The sequence below is a fragment of the Microtus oregoni genome, unplaced genomic scaffold (assembly GCF_018167655.1).
Source record: "Microtus oregoni isolate MIOR12 unplaced genomic scaffold, Mior012 000001F_ref0000356, whole genome shotgun sequence".
Classification (NCBI taxonomy): domain Eukaryota; kingdom Metazoa; phylum Chordata; class Mammalia; order Rodentia; family Cricetidae; genus Microtus; species Microtus oregoni.
In genome coordinates, this window is record NW_024543060.1 from 72,456,705 (window position 1) to 72,473,354 (window position 16,650).

General features: G+C 43.4%; 1 pseudogene; it reads right to left on the bottom strand.

Moving 5' to 3' along the window:
* Positions 1-8,125: 8,125 nt before the first annotated feature.
* Positions 8,126-8,983, bottom strand: LOC121462622 (annotated as a pseudogene).
* Positions 8,984-16,650: the final 7,667 nt, after the last annotated feature.

Here is a 16,650-nt window from a genome sequence, read left to right on the forward strand (position 1 = left end):
ATAACTCCAGACCAGTCTGTGTTCCTTGGGACAGCCTAAGAAGACATTAAGAAAAATAAAATGGAGAGAGAGAGAGAGAGAGAGAGAGAGAGAGAGACAGAGAGAGACACAGAGAGAGACACAGAGACAGAGAGAGACAGAGACAGAGAGAAGCACAGAAGAAATGAAGTTGACCCACTAAACAGATTTATTCAATAAAGAAAGTATGAAAATGAAGGGAAGACAAGGGGGTGAAAGTGCAGCATCTCCACACTGTCTCTCACCTGGTACTGTCCCTTGTCTAGCCTCTGGGAGGTCCCTCACAATATCAGGACACACACAGGGTCAAAGCTTGTAGCTGTGTGGCTGCTCCAGACTACAGCTTAGACCAGCTTTCTACCTCAGGGAACACTCTCTAGATGTTCTGAACATCTGTCCCTATCTAGAAGGGTGCTACAGACCAGATGTAGGGTACTGGCTTTGGGTTCCCAGAGTGTGTGGCTGGGGGGCGAGGGGGTGTTTCAGCATCTTAGGCCAGCAAGTTCTTAAAAATGGCTGCTCTGCTTTGGTCAAGTTCCAGTGAGAGGTTTCTTGGCTCCTGCCCTCTTTTTGTTGATGCAGCTGCCATCTATGCAGGTCTCTTGTTCTCTCTCTCTCTCTCTCTCTCTCTCTCTCTCTCTCTCTCCTTTAAAGTATCTGCTACTGAAAGTACAGTGTGCAATGCAGACTCTCTGGGGTTCTTTGTCTTAAGCACTGACTCCAGCCCCCAGCAGCTGCATTCTCTCTCTCCCTGTGTGGAAAATGCTACCCAACTGAGACTAATCCTTTAAGAATGGACTCTGAACTCCCCTTCTTTTGTCCCAGACAAAAATTTTCCATTCTTTTAGTTACCAATACTCATTTTTTCTTCTGTCACTCCATTTTAGGATAGCTGACCCCCAACCCCACCTTGTTAGTTCTCAAGAGATTCTTGCATGGATGTTGTCCACCATCTCTCAAGGCCTGTCAGCATCTGAAATTGGGTTTCTGATGCAAATATCTGGCTTCTTTAAATAAGAATGATTTTTATTACCTATAGCAAATACTATAACTAGGCAACACGACTTGTATCCTTAACTTATTATAGGCCAGGCTTTTAATGAATTGTGGCTTTGAAAGATTTATAATTTCTTCAAACAGGTTATTGAGTTTTAAAAAACGTGTCAGAGTTACAATAGCTTTTTCGATGGTTAATTTTATCTGTCAACTTGACTGGGCCATTGGTACCCAGATGTTTGGTCAAACAGTAATTCGGGTAGGATTATAAGAGTGTTTTAGGATGAGATTAACATTTGAATTGTAGACCAAGTAAAGCTGATTCTCCTTGCTAATGTTTACAGTTCTCTTGCACGCATTTGAAAGTCCAAATAACCAGGGAGCTGAGCCCCTCACAATTGAGAAAAAACTCCTCTTGCTTAGCTGCTTGATAGGGCACTGCTCTTTCTGTGTTAGGTCTTAAAACTGGCTATATTCTTTCTTGGGTCTCCATTCTACCAGCTTTTGAAACAACCTACAGCTTGCTCACTGCAAATCTTCCTCTTGCTTAGCCTACATAATTCTGCTATTTTTCTACCATCTGACCAGTATATATATATATTCACACACAGAACCTATATCTGGTTCTGGTTCTGTGGCAGCCTCTGTACCCAACCTTGAATATTCCTTTCAGATTCTTGCTATTCAAAATTGGGGGCTTATTAGAAACACAGTCTCAGGGTTTTCAGGCCCCACCTCAGACTGACTGAATTAGAATCAGCATTATGACAAGTTCACCTGGGGAGGTGAACTGTATGCGTATTACGTTTGTGAAGCAATTCTTCAGCGTGTTTTGAAGTCTTTGCCTATAATTTATGTTTCTCGAGTATAAAAGAACCTTATAATTATTTGACATTAATACTTCAGGAGAGACACAATAGGGAGACTATAGCAAAGGAGTTTCTGGAGAATTTTTGTATAACGTTGGGGGAATAATTTGGTAAAGAGGAAAACTTTATATTCCTACTGAGTTTTCAGTTTTACTCTTGTCTAAATAACAATACGTCACGATTGCCATCTGCTTATCCCTTTGTCATAAGATGCCTGAAATGCACATTATAAATAAACTTTATGGGGATTGGGAGATAGCTCAGTTCATAAACTGCTTACCTTGCAGGCATGAGAACTTGGGCCCCATCCCAAGAAAGCACATTAAAAACGAAACCTGGGTGTATTGATGCTTACAGCAGTGGGGGGGGGGGGGTGAGGGTGGGGGTGGATCAGAGAAATGTGGATCTTGCTGGCCTTCCAGCGTAGCTGAACAGGTAGCTCCAGGACAAGAGACCCTGTCTCAAAACACAAGATGGACCATATCAGAAGAGTAGCATCCAGGGTTGATGTGTGGCCTCTGCACATATGCACATGTGTGATCATGCACACTTGCAAACACTTGCACACCTACATAAACATATACACACAACCAAACTGGAGATATTTATGGAGCACCTCCATATGGCTTCATATTTATTTGGAACGGATTGCATAAGTAGCCTCTTTCTGTTTAATTCAGAATGATTCCTGTTGCCTAAACAGGAAGCTGGTTATTTTTGTAATTATTGACGGAGTTTTGCTCTTATTTATATTCGACGTAGCGAAGACAGACACCAAGGACTGTTGCTCCATCTCTTTTCGGTCCCTCACCTCGTTTCAGAGAATGGTAAGGAAATATCCGTGGATGATTCATTTGCCTATCCCTGCTTCTGGTTTCTGAGGGAATTACCAAGCCATCATCTCCCCCAAAGTGACTAGCTGTCGGGCAGCGATGAGGCTGTGGCTATATATCTGCAGGTCTAGGACAGGATTTAATTGTGAGAGAAATTGATATCCCATCACACTGAAATTTTATCTTGCCCAAGGGACATTTAGGCTCGGGACATTCGCCAAGAAATGTCAGGAGAGCAGCTGGTGTAGCTGAGGTTGGATCTCTGTCTTAGACAATTGTGCTGCTGGGCTTCTAGGGATGGAGAGGGACTTTAGGTGCAAGGAAAGGGACCGCGGGCACTTGTTTAGGAGACGCATTACAGCCAGAACAGAGGCAATAAAGTGCCAATTTTAGATTATTGATTGTAATAGGTGGTATTTGAAATAGCTAAGGCATTGCTTTTGGGTAATTATTCCACTTCCCAGATATATTTGTATTTTAGAGAAAGTTTTCTAAGGTAAGTTGATCTGGGGTTATAGAAGTATCACTTTCATGAGACAGAACAGAATTTTTACTGAAATGAATTATAGGGCCCACAAGTTTTTTTTTTTTTCTCCAGATTTGAAATTCCCTAGTGGTTAAAAAAAAGAGGAAAAAAAAAATACCGGTCCAATTTATTCATTTGGAATTGGATCAACAATTAGGCTGATTATTCAAAATTTGTATGTCATGGTAAAATTAAAATTAATTACCTGTTCACAAGGACATGGTGGAATAAAAAAAGATTTTTTTTAAAGAATAAAGAACCATAAAAGCACATGGCAGAGTGACAAAGAGGGCTGAAACTGAAAAATACTCTTATTCCATGCATTATTAAACTAACTCAACTCTTTCAGAGAAAGCACAAAATTGCTAACTAAAGCCTTTAGCTTTTTACCCTTTACCATCTCAACCATTTAGCTTCATCCACGCCCCTCCAATCTCTTTCTCAATAGGCTTACTATTGTCTGCCTTCAAGCAAGCAGTTCCTTCTCTTTTACTGTAGAATAATAAAACAGAAACTAATTCTATCTCGACCCTGCTATCCCCACGAGATGCCACTTTGTGTGGCTGAATCCTCCCCTGTCAGAATTCTCTTTCTTCTCAAGGTCATTGCTAAACTTTTTCTAATATGAGTAAATGTAAGTAAGAGCGTCTAGTCGATATTTGGACTCAGATGTCTTTGCTTTTCTCTTGTGTGTGAATTACTTAGGTTGAGTTTTGGGAGTTCTGGGCCCTCTGATTTTTCCGTGACGTTTGATAGTTGACTTCACCTCCTGGTTGTTTTCCTCTCCTGGGATTCCACGTTATCTCTCGTGGAGTTCTGTTTTGCATTGGAATTTGTTTCCATCCACATGTCACACACTCTGTCACACTTTCCATGTCCTTCCTGATGGCTTATCATTATCAATCCCACTCTTTCCCTTGCGTGAGCTCATCCAGAAGACTCCCACCAGTTTCTAAGAAGTGCAAGATTGCCTTGTCTATACTGAAACTAATCGTGCTTCCTTAAAAAATCATCTATCTGTAGTAACCCTCAATGTAGATGGTGGGGGCAGAGATCTTGAGAATGTCCATCACTGGATGAAGAGATACAGGCAATTAATGGCAATCAAGAAATGGAGATTCAATCTTCTCCAGCAATGAGCTCCCTGGTTGGTTATCTAATACCAAGTGGTCAACCCTAAACGCGTGCATATGACATATGCATGTGAACAAAACAAAATGGACTCAGCAGGTTATATTTATATAACATATATGTATATGTAATAATAATAAAATAATAATGAAGACGAGGTCTTGAATTTGAGAGAGAGTGGGGGCACAGGAGGAGTTGGCTGGGATGGGTAGGAAGTGTGGAAATCATTTAAATACAGTAAATATAAATAAAATTCTCAAAAAGGATTTAAAATTCTAAATTTATGTTAGATATTTCCAATTCAATGTCCCACTCAGTGAAAAGACATAATTTCTGAAATAAACTTTATCAAAAGACATATATCTACATACTAATAAGGGTATTAAGGGATCAAGATTTTATTGGGAAAATTTTTCTAAACATTGGTTGTATTTACATTCTGAGTTTTTAGTGCATTTGATACCACTTCAGATACATGCACACTATAATTTGTAGAATGATACTTATTTGCTCCAGGTGATCTCAGCTTATGTGCATTTTCTGATTTAGTTCAGAAGAGTTTTGTCGATGCTGTGCCTCATGGTTACCCTTCCTATAAGCCCTCACTTCTATTCTTGAGTCAAGGGAAGAACTTTTCTGATATATAATCACATCTTGAGAATTTGGCCCTTATACAAAAGCACAACACAACTAAACAACAATGTGAAAACCATCACAAATTTTAGTGTACTTGACTGCCATCCAAGACAAACAACTGCCTTCTCGGGGAATCTGGCTGTGTCTCACCCCCCTTGCAACACATCATCCCGGTTGTGCTTGTCGATGATTTACACCCAAGTAGGATGCAGCTATTTTTCCAGTTGTTTCCTACCTCCTCGTAACTCTGCATGTAGTCCAGGGGAGGGACAAGAGTAGATAGAGGCCAAGGGAGACTGAAGAGGGGGTCCATCTATGTGGCTACAGGATTCACTTATCCTAGCTGGGTAAGGCTTTCGTGTGCAGCTAGTTAGGGGAGGAATGCCCATATCCCTGTAAGTGACCCCTCACCTACGGTCTGTAAGGAAGCCCAGTAAATTCACAGGATCTACCAGAGTGAAGTTGGTGGAATCATGCCTCAGGTTGTTGTTAGGATGTAAGGCAATGGGTTCTGCGTTCTTTAGTCTTCCCTGGGAAAGGATTTTAGCTACGTTGACTGATCAAGATCCTAGCAAGGACAGGAAGCTGCCTGCCCATCTTTGTGTAGTAAAGAAGGGAGATAATAGAGAATTTTCTCCATCCTTTTACCACTCCTCAGTAGTTGGATGCGCACAGTTTGCTCCTACAAGATACACTTGACCACAGCAAAGCCCAAAATAAATTCAATTGAACTTATAAGGTCTTTACTCTCCTAAACTCTGTTTATGACTCTAATTTCTCCCTATTCTTCCAACACCAGCTACCATATTACTTCCACCATAACTGTCTCAAGTAGGGCAGGAACGTGGATGACCTTTTGACTTGGAAAAAGAAGCTTCATACTTACAGGTCTCTGGTTGGGGTCAGAGATTTTGCATTGCTAATCAGCTTCCAGGTGATGTGTTGCCATTGGTCCTATAGACCGAACTTGGAGTCCCACAGCTTGTAAGATGTAGGCAAACACCTCCAACTTGGTTTACTTTAACTCCACTGCCTCTGGAGTGACAGCCATCATCATCATTGTCATCATCATCATTAAGCTGGCTGATCTTTGGACATCTGACTTGTTCAAAGTACATAGTCTTTGCAGGGGGAGTTTGGGACAGGGTTTTTCTGTGTAGCTCTGGCTGCCCTGGAACTTGCTCTCTAGACTGGTGTGGGATTCCCCTCTGTATGCTATAAATATGTTTTATTACTAGTGGTTAATAAAGAAGCTGTTTCTGCCTATGGCAGGGCAGAATATAACTAATCAGGAAAACTAAACTGAATGCAAGGAGAAAGAAATCAGAGGGAGGCAGACGCCATGTAGCTGCCTGAGAAGCAAGATGTGAGATAACAATGAACCTTGTGATAAAATATAAAATAATAGGCATGTGTTAAATTAAGATGTAAGAACTTGCTAGGAATATGCCTGAGCTGTTGGCCAAAAAGTGTTATAATTAATGTAGTTTTGTGTGATTACTTGAGTCTGGGTGGCGGGGAAAAAAGGCATAGTCTCCATTTACAGACCAGGCTGGTCTCGAACTCGGAGAGATCCGCCTGCCTCTGCCTCCCAAGTGCTGGGATTAAAGGCGTGCACCACCACCGCCCAGCAGAAGCACAGATTCTTAAGTAGTACCTTTTGTTTTCTCTTTTATGCTATTGCCCTAGGTAAACAAGGTATTTTCAGTACAGGCAGATTGGGAGGTCACCATTTCCAACAGCCTGGCTATCAAGCTTGCTTCAGGCATTCTCTGTGTCTGTCTCCAGGGCCTGGAATTATAGGTGGACCTCCATGCTTATCCGGCTTTGCAAAGAGATTCTGGGGCTCCAACTGTGGTCCTCACACCCTCATAACAAGTGCTCTTCCTGCTGAGCCATCTTCCCAGCTATTGAGTGCGGTGTTTTGGGATTGAAAACATCACAGACTATTGTTCATCATAATTATGGTCATTTCTAAACTTCTTTATCTAAAACTGATGCGCTGGATACAAACACAATGGCTTGATATGAGTAGACTCTATTTTTGCAAAGGGTTCCTATTGCAGAGTTTTGAAGGATTTCAAAAGATAGATGGTCCACAGAAATAAGGTGCTATAAATGCTGCTTGTGTTTGCAACCCGGGTTGGAAATCTCCCACAGAAATCAGATTACACAGCCTGTTGGAAATTTTAGGGAAAGAAGGAATCAAATGTTCATGGTTTGTTTTTTTTTTTTTTTTTTTTCCCGAAACAGGGTTTTTCTGTAGCTTTGGTGCCCGTCCTGGAACTAGCTCTCGTAGACCAGGCTGGCCTCGAACTCCCAGAGATCTGCCTGCCTCTGCCTCCCGAGTGCTAGGGTTAAAGGTGTGCACCACCACCGCCCGGCTCTATGTTCATAAATTTTGACAGCAGATTTTGGTCTTGGCTTTCAAACAAATACATCAATTGAGTCATGTCTTTAAATGCTTGAAGGAGTCTTATGTCCCCGAGTATATTTTACGGATGCATATGTTTCAATATAGGTGCTTTTCACAATTGTTCTCCACTCTGTAAAAGAAATGTGTGCAGGCAATAATATCAACCCTTTCCTGATGTGGGAGTGATTTCTTTCTAATCTGTTGCCTTCGTTGGTTAATTAATAAAGAAACTGCCTAGGCCCATTTGATAGGCCAACCCTTAGGTGGGTGGAGTAAACAGAACAGAAGGCTGGGAGAAAGAAGCTGAGTCAGGGAGTCCCTATGGTTCTCCCTCTCCAGACAGATGCAGGTTAAGATCTTTCCTGGTAAGCGCACCTCGTGGTGCTACATAGATTATTAGAAATGGGTTAAGAGGCTGAAACTAATAGGCCGGGCAGTGTTTAAAAGAATACAGTTTCCGTGTAATTATTTCGGGTAAAGCTAGCAGTGCGGGCGGCCGGGTGCTGGGAAAGTAGCCCACCGCTCCTAACACAACACTTTCCTTATGAAAATCTTATCCCATCCTATTATCTTAGTATTAAGAGAAGAAATTGGAAGGAACACATTCTCTGATTTCTGCCCTCTTTCGTGTGATATTTTTCATTGTCTTAATATATATATATATATATATATATATATATATATATATATATATTTGCTCCTTCAAAAGGCTTTATTTTTACTTGGTCCAAAACTTGAGAGGGGCTCCAGGGCGTTACAAAGCTGCCTAGTGGCTTCTTGAGAGGTTCAGGTGAAGGTCCTGAGGCGGGCTGGTGCAGAGCAGAGGTGGGAGCCCCTCGGAAGGAGAGGCCTCCTAGTCATGCTTGAGAGTGAGCCGCTCAAAGAGGTACTCGCCCAGAGAAGCCTGGGGCCCAGTACCCAACCTGCAGAGGTTGGTCAGGTGGTTGCCCATCTTCTTGATGACCTTCACCTCCTTATCCAGGAAGTGGTTTTCAAGGAAGTCACAGAGATGAGGATCTGTGCGGGCAGAGCCCAAGGAATGAAGATCCAAGAGGGCCTGGTTCAAGTTCTTCTCCAAGGCCAGGGCAGCTTCCATGGCCTCCTGGGTTTTACCCCACTCATCTTGAGATGGCTTCTGCACATCCTGAAAGAGTGCACGGCCTCCGCGATCGTTCTGCAACTTGAGGAGACACTCGGCACCCTCGCCCTTCTCCTCGGCCAATTCGCGGAAAAAGTGGCCTACACCCTCCAGAGCCACGTCATCCCGGTCAAAATAGTAGCCCAGGGAGAGGTAGGTGTAGGAGACCCGCAGGTGCAGGTTGACCAGGCGGTTCATGGCAGCCTCCACTTAGGTGGAATAATTCTGACGAATCTGGGAGGTCATGGTTGAGACGCAGTCTGGAGCTACCCGCAAAGAGACGGTGTTAGCTGGTCCTGGGAGCTGAAGGCAGCGAGGTGATGGTCCCGGAGGCTGTGGCTGCAGATGAGGAGCGGTGGAAGCTAACAAAGGGAGGCCCGGGGTCTGTTCCGTCCATACACTGTTGAAGCAAGACACAGATCCACGGGATCTCTGAAGGCTGCTGCTTTTATTATATTTTTAAATTAATGAAATATTTCTAGGTGTTCTCCACTGATATGCTACTTGGAGATTGGAAATAAATGGCTCTTGGGTAGATTTTTATGGAACTATCAGGGTAATTTTCCTTTAAATGCTATAAGCGTTGGTCTTCACCATCCCTAGTAACTGCATTAACTGGATCCTGAATCCAAGTAATAGTGGAGAAGGGGCTTAATTTAGCTTTGATTTTCAGATTGATTAATGATCATTGATGTTGACACAGAATATGCATTGTTGATTAAAAGTAAGAAGGATGCTCTTTTTAGCAAGACCCCTAAGAAAAGTGGGGCACATAACTGCCTTCCTAAGTGCTTATGACTTCAACAAGTTTATAGATCGGTAGGGAAACTTCCTAGTCTGCAAAACGTCAAGCCGACAGGCATTAGCACCTCACATCCCCTCTCCCATGACAGTCATTATAGGAGCTGAGATATGGCTGCCAGTTGCATATCACATGGTTTGTGCCCCACCAACCATGTGGTTGGTACCTCAGGCTGTAGACTGTGGCTCGAGTCAGCCTTTATGCACAAGGATTATACAGTAACTAAAGTGTCAGCGGCTTCAAAAGGAAGTATCGCAAATTGTTGTGAAAAGAGTTGGGGCCCTAATTAAGTGAAATAACGTACTCCCTCTAATAAACAGAAAATGTCTGGGCAATTTTTTTAGTGTCAAAAATCAGCCATCACACAGAGACACACTCACAAACGTATACTTTCGTTACAGTTTGGGTGCCCGTGAGAAAGAGCTTAAATGGCAAATTTGAATGAAACACATAGATCAGAAACGGGCTTGTTCTTTCCTCGTCAAACATGTAAACTGGACGCTTGCAAGTACATTGTACTGAATGCGGAGTGCTGAGGATTAAGAGGGTTTCAGCAATATCTGGTACACTATAGAATAAAATTTATACCTCAGAAAATGTAATGAGTAGCTCGAGGAGGTTGAGGCTGCAGGCAGTGACAAATAACTTTGGGCTAGATGAGGCTATGGGATAAAAGATGTTTCCATGACAGTTATAACCAGTTATTTTTCATGTGGATGATCCCTGCTATTTGCTATATCCATATACTCTGTTGACTCTTCTGTATTTGAATTTTCAACAGCTATAGTTGTGTGTGGGGTGTTTGGTTAGTAAGCGCTTGTTTTTTTTTTTTTTTTTTTTTTTTTTTTTTTTTTTTTTTTTGTTCTTAAAGTTCACATGCCAAAAACATTAGAAGAAACTTAATACACTAGAGACAAGAAAAAAAAAAGAAGAAGAAAAGCAGAAATGCAACCTTCCTTAAACTGACCTTAACCACTCCTTTGGGGGGAAAAAAAATCTATTTTCTGCACCCATGCTTTGTGAAATAAGAGGTGAGTGAAAATCCACTGATGCCCACTTGTGCCCACGCTGGTGAGTGTATGGGGTGCTCCCTTTTCTCCTTGTTCTATAAAACTTGCAGCTTACGGTTTGGAACTTTGAATAAATACGAATGAATACATGCGCGCCATCTTTACAGGAGATAAACTGTACAAAGACCTCCTGATTCAAGAAGACAAACTCCCGTGTTTCTGAACATATCGGAAGGAACGAGTTGTGGAGCTCCATCACCGAGGAACACCTATGGTTTCTCACTCCTGACAGCTTCCTCGCTGGGTGACGATTGAAAAAGTGTCCCGAGTTCTCGGACGAACAATTTGATGTGCACAATCCTCCCCTTGCCTCTTGAGTTATTCATACAGATATTCTCCACCTGGTGTTTTCCTCCTGAACAGAGAGGGAACATTCCTCTCTTGGCTTCCCAGTGAGTTCCCCCTGAACCGCGACTTCATGAGGTAAGATGCAAGGAACTTTCTCAACTCGTCTTTTTCTCTTTATAGTTAGGCATATGAAAAACAAATCACTCTCTGCTTATGGTAATTCTTTTGTCTTCATTTGTTTTCCCTGAAAGACAAGAATCCTTATGTGAATAAAGATTGAAGCAGAAATTAAAAAAAAATTTTTTTTTTATTGCTAGAAGAGTGTTTAGAAAAACAGGCAGCGGTGGTGGCACATGCCTATATTCCCAGCACTCGGGAGACAGAGGCAGGTGGATCTCTGTGAGTTTGAGGCCATCCTGGTCTACAAGGGCTAGTTCCAGGACAGTCAGAGATGCTACACAGAGAAACCCTGTCTCGAACCCCTGCCCCTTCAAAGAGACAAACACGATTGAAGAACATATTCAAATTATTTAAATTTAGGGGTTACTTGTGAAAATATTTGCATCTGAGGGATTCTAATCATAAGTATAAAACAGGAACCACCTTTCTTGTATTTCATGATTTGGGTCTGACTTCTCAGGTGAGATTACCACAGGGCTATTTTTAGGCTATAGCATGAATTAATGTTATCAACATCCATACAGATTTAACATAAAAGACATTGTGATGCATAAAATTCATGAAGAAATGGGTAAAGCTGACTGAACGATGGTAAAGTACACGTGGATCTGGATGACCCTGTAGTTTCAAAGGCTTTACATCTTTGGTGCCCATACTCTAGAGATTTATAATCCAGCATATTTAAAAATAAAGAAAAGTGTTAATCAGCAGTATTCTTTGAGGTAGGCTCATGTGATGAGTTCATTTAACTGCTTACAGTCCTTACATCTTTCCTTCTAGAAGACTCACAATGCTGCTGTTCTGTAGACCAACCATGATGATGTCATCGAAGCTTAGGGAGGGGGAAGTGTAATTCTGAGCACGGTTGAGCACAGACATTCAAGAACCACAGCTGGCTTGTCTTGCGCGTGCATCTGTTGCGGGAGGTCCTCCCACTCCTCCAGCCTATCACCGCTGAGGTACCAGCCCACTGGGGCGTGGTTTCTCTCCCTTTAAAAAAGCGGCCACTTCCCTCTTCTCTCTCTCTTCACTTCCTGCTCCACCTGCCTCTAGACTCCTTTCCTGGTTGCGAAGAGGGCTGTTGCCTGGGACAGTGATCTGTAAGTTTTTTCCCCCTTTAAATAAATACCACCCTAATAATCATAACCTCGAATTAGTGTGGCATTGTTTGTGACTTACGCCTTCATTTGGGGCGGCGGGGCCTCTTCCCCAGCACCCCAGCACCCCAGCCGCCCGCTCGGCTAGCTTATGCCCGAAATAACAACACACAAACTGTATTCATTTAAACACTGCTTGGCCCATTCTCTTCTAGGCTAATTCTCACATATTAATTTAGCCCATCTCTAATAATCTGTGTATGGCACCCCAAGGTGCGCTTACCAGGAAGATTCTAGCCTATGTCCATCCTGGGTCGGAGCTTCATCCCGGGAGCAGGGCATGGCGTCTCTCTCAGGCGTCTGTTCCGGAGAGGAGAGCTGTGAGTCTCTGAGCTCACTTCCTCTTCCTACCAGCATTTTGTTCTGTTTACTCCTCCCGAGGCAGGTGGAGCAGGAAGTGAAGAGAGAGAGAAGAGGGAAGTGGCCGCTTTTTCACTGGCTAATAAAGGCACTGCCCTGGCCCATTTTATTGGTCAGAGGATAGGTGGGAGGAGTAAACAGAACAAAATGCTGGTAGGAAGAGGAAGTGAGCTCAGAGACTCACAGCTCTCCTCTCCGGAACAGACGCCTGAGAGAGACGCCATGCCCTGCTCCCGGGATGAAGCTCCGACCCAGGATGGACATAGGCTAGAATCTTCCTGGTAAGCGCACCTTGGGGTGCCATACACAGATTATTAGAGATGGGCTAAATTAATATGTGAGAATTAGCCTAGAAGAGAATGGGCCAAGCAGTGTTTAAATGAATACAGTTTGTGTGTTGTTATTTCGGGCATAAGCTAGCCGAGCGGGCGGCTGGGGTGCTGGGGTGCTGGGGAAGAGGCCCCGCCGCCCCTAATACTACATGCATCTTCATATAGGAGGCCAAGGTTATCAACAAGGAGAGTAGGGACGGCCTGGGAATCCATTTGCGGGCACTTTCAAGGTCACTGTGATCTAAGGTAGCAGGCTGAAGCACCTGGCATGCTACGATTTGTGTGTTCCATTTCTAATGGCATCAGTCATGGTCAAAGAGAGGAGCAGGTGCCAATTTCCTAGGAACCTCTTTTTTATTTTTATTTTATTTTTGGTTTTTGGAGACAGGGTTTCTCAGTGTAGTCTTGACTGTCCTGGAATGCGCTCTGTGGACCAGACTGGCTTTGAATTCACAGAGATCAGCCTGCCTCTGCCTCCCAGAGTGCACCACCACCCGGCTAGGAACCTCATTTTAAATGTTATTGTACTTGTGGGTAACTTATTTTGCATTATTACTACTATTATTATTTGTGTTTTTTAAGGTAGGGTCTCACTCTGTTGGCCTAGAACTCACTGTGCAGTTCACGCTGTCCTCAAACTCCCAGCTATCCTCCTGTTTCAACCTTCTGAGTGCTGGGATCACAGAAGTGAACTACCACACAATTCTAGTCTTCCATTTAATTTTTTATTTTGAAACACATTCGGAGCATCTGCACGCATCTGCATTTACTTCTGTGTGCCTCTCCCTAACATGTCCTCACACAGGCACTCTCAAGTGTCTGCACAAATGCACGCATGCACACAGACACTCTCAAGTGTCTGCACAAATGCACGCATGCACACAGACACTCCTGTGTGTTAACATCTTCTTATCCTTATGGAGCAGCTCATATAGGGGAGTCTCCTGAGACCAGTCTATCCTCTTAGGGTAGTCTCCTGAGACCAGTCTACCCTCTAAGAACAAGATGATGGATTTTCAAACCCCATCACTACTTTGCAATTCAGGTAGAAACCTGTCCTTGAGAATCATCTGATGGGAAGACGAAGAAGCAGTTCTTTATTTTTTTTACAAGGATATCAACTTCATAACAAAACAATCCCAGATGTTCTTTTATAATTGGCACCTTGCAAATGGAGACCCCATGCCACGAACGGGAGCCTCCTTCCTTATTATTCTTACCTGCCCTTTCTTTACATTGTTTTCTCTCTACTTTGTGTTCCCGTTTCGGTTTTCCCTGGCAATTGATATTTTTAAAGGCCACAGACAGCTAAGGAACTTAATTACACTTCTGGGAGCTGCAACGCTTTTTAACAATGGATCTGACTTAAAAAAAAAGAAATCTAGGTGATATTTTGCAGTTTGGCGTTGGCTGTTATTTCCTCTAGCCTCGGTAGAAGGAGATTTCATTCGAACCTTCAGAAAGCCTGGAGTAAGCAGCTCAGCAGCCGATATGGCCATTTGCAAAAGCCCAGGCAAACACACCCTGGTAGATACCCCTTAGAAAGGCGTTTGTCTTGTCAGCAACTTTGCACCTGATGTTTTGTCTTGTCCTTGGTGCTCCCATCTCTTAAGACAGAGAGGGTCCATTGATTTCCAAAAAATTCCCAGGAAGGAAACATGGTTCTGCAGTCTGAAGACTTCTCAAGGCAACAGCGAGGTGAGGCTCGGCCTCAAGCCCAAAGGAAGAGCTTAAGCCTGACGGGTCCCCCTCCAAGGATTCACGTTAGAAGCCTGAAATCAATTCAAGCAGCTGAAAGGATGAAAGGCGATTTCACAGTCTGGGGGTGTCTTCTTTTGAGCGATCTGGCTCACTCAGGGGTTCTCTTAGACAGTCTGACTAGAGGCGAAGATTAGCGACATGGCGATCTTCTACCACGCTCCTCTCCCTGGAACGAAGCGGGCCTGTGGGAACCAAGGGTCCTCTTAACGATTGTTAGTTCGGGACAGATGGGGTTTACATAGCTGCTCTCAGTTTAAGTCGTCGAGAAGAAAAGCAATTGGCTTTCGGGAAAAAGCAGATTTTTTTTTCTTTCCCCTTAGAGCAGCTGCAGGCAAAGAAGCACAGCAAGGCAGGTGGGGGCTCCTGTGTGCGGACAGAAACCGCAAACTTGATTAGCTCTCTTCTCGAGTCTTCAAGTGGTTTGATTTGAGGAAAAGAGGGTTTGTCTCTTTTCCGGAGGTTTGCTTGCTGTCTAGTACAGCCAAGAAGCTCTTCAGAACTGACTTAGGTCTCAGGTACCCAGGACTTCAGTTGTGCAGGCCAACACTTAGCACCCACTTCGTAAGTCAGAGCTATAGAGTGCACACACATACAGAATCCCTCTACATCCTCACATCGTGGGGAACTAGGGGCAAGAGTTTTCTTCCTAAAGGCTACTCTCAGGGCTGAAGAATGACTCAGCAGTTAAACCCACTTCCTGCTCTTACAAATGACCAAGTTCAGTTTTCTGCACCTATCTTCGGTCTCACAACCCTCTGTAATTCCAATTCCAGAAGATCTAATGCCTTTTTCTGACTTCCATGTAGTGGTGGACATATAAATATGCAGGCAAAATATGGATATGCATAAACTAAGATTAAAAAGTTTAAAAGTCTGTTTACCAGTTATTTATTTTAAAAATTTCATGCAGTATATTTTGATCATATTCTTTCCTCCTAGATCTTTTGCACAAATCTACCCAACTTCATTTTCTCCTATCTCTTAAAAAAAACAAACAAACAACAACAACAAAAACAAAACAACTCATGGAGTTTGTTTTGTGTGGGCTCACTATCCCTGAGCACGAGGCCCGCGGGAGAGTGTGTTTGATATACCCAAAGCCACTCCATTGAAGAACACAGATGTTCGCTGTCTCGGAAGCTATCGTTTAGAAAGAGCTTCTTAGTTAGAGGTGGGACTTTGTGTCCACTTCCTCATCTCGGTGCTGGGAGGCTGCCTGCTTTGATGATGTCTGGTTTGAACTTCTTTAGGTCTTGTGTGTGCTGTCACAGTCTCTATGAGTTGGTATGTGCACCAAGCCTGCTGTGCCCTCGGATTCATGCGCCATCTCCGGCTCACACAATCTTTCCACTTCGCCTTCTCTATAGCTGCAGAACCCTCTAGCAGAGGGATGTGATAACGACAGCCATTTAGGGCTGATTGCTCCAAGGTGTCTTACTCTCTACCCATTTATAGTTATTGATTTACTGTGTGTGTGAACCTGGGGTGCATGTGTGGCAGGGAGCTCACAGGACAACTCACAGAAGTCATTATCTGGACCCCAACATTTAACCCAGGTTGTTAAAGATGAAGGCAAGTACCCTTATTCTGCTGAGGGCATCTTGGGAACCCAAAAGCTGCTCTCTTGACAGAGCAGCAAAGTCAAAATCACACTTTGACTTTATGTTGGGATATTTCTTTACAGAGGAAAAACCGTTTTTAGATTCCTTCATATAATTGTAGAGCCCAGCATGCCATGGAACAGTGTTTCTCAAAGTGGGCTTTTAGGACCTGCAGCATCAGCAATAGCAGAAACTGGCTAGAAATGATAGTTAGATGCTCTAGTGGAGGCCTGTAGGTGTTTGCTGACGATGAGGCTGGCTCTCAAACTGGAAGAGGATAGTATCACTAGTGCTATATTGTGAATCATCGGTTCCCAAACTTATTGTGCATTAGAGCGCTTAAGAGGGCTTGTGGAATTGCAGATTAATGGACCCCGCCCTGAGCACCTGTCGATCTGGAGCGGGAGTGAGAGGGTGCATCTTTAACGCATCTCCCAGTCAACACTCACGCTAATGTTCTCGGTCTCTAGTTTTAGAAGCATTGGCTTGAGACAGTGACTTTTACCCCTGACTCAACATCAGCCTCCTTAAACCTT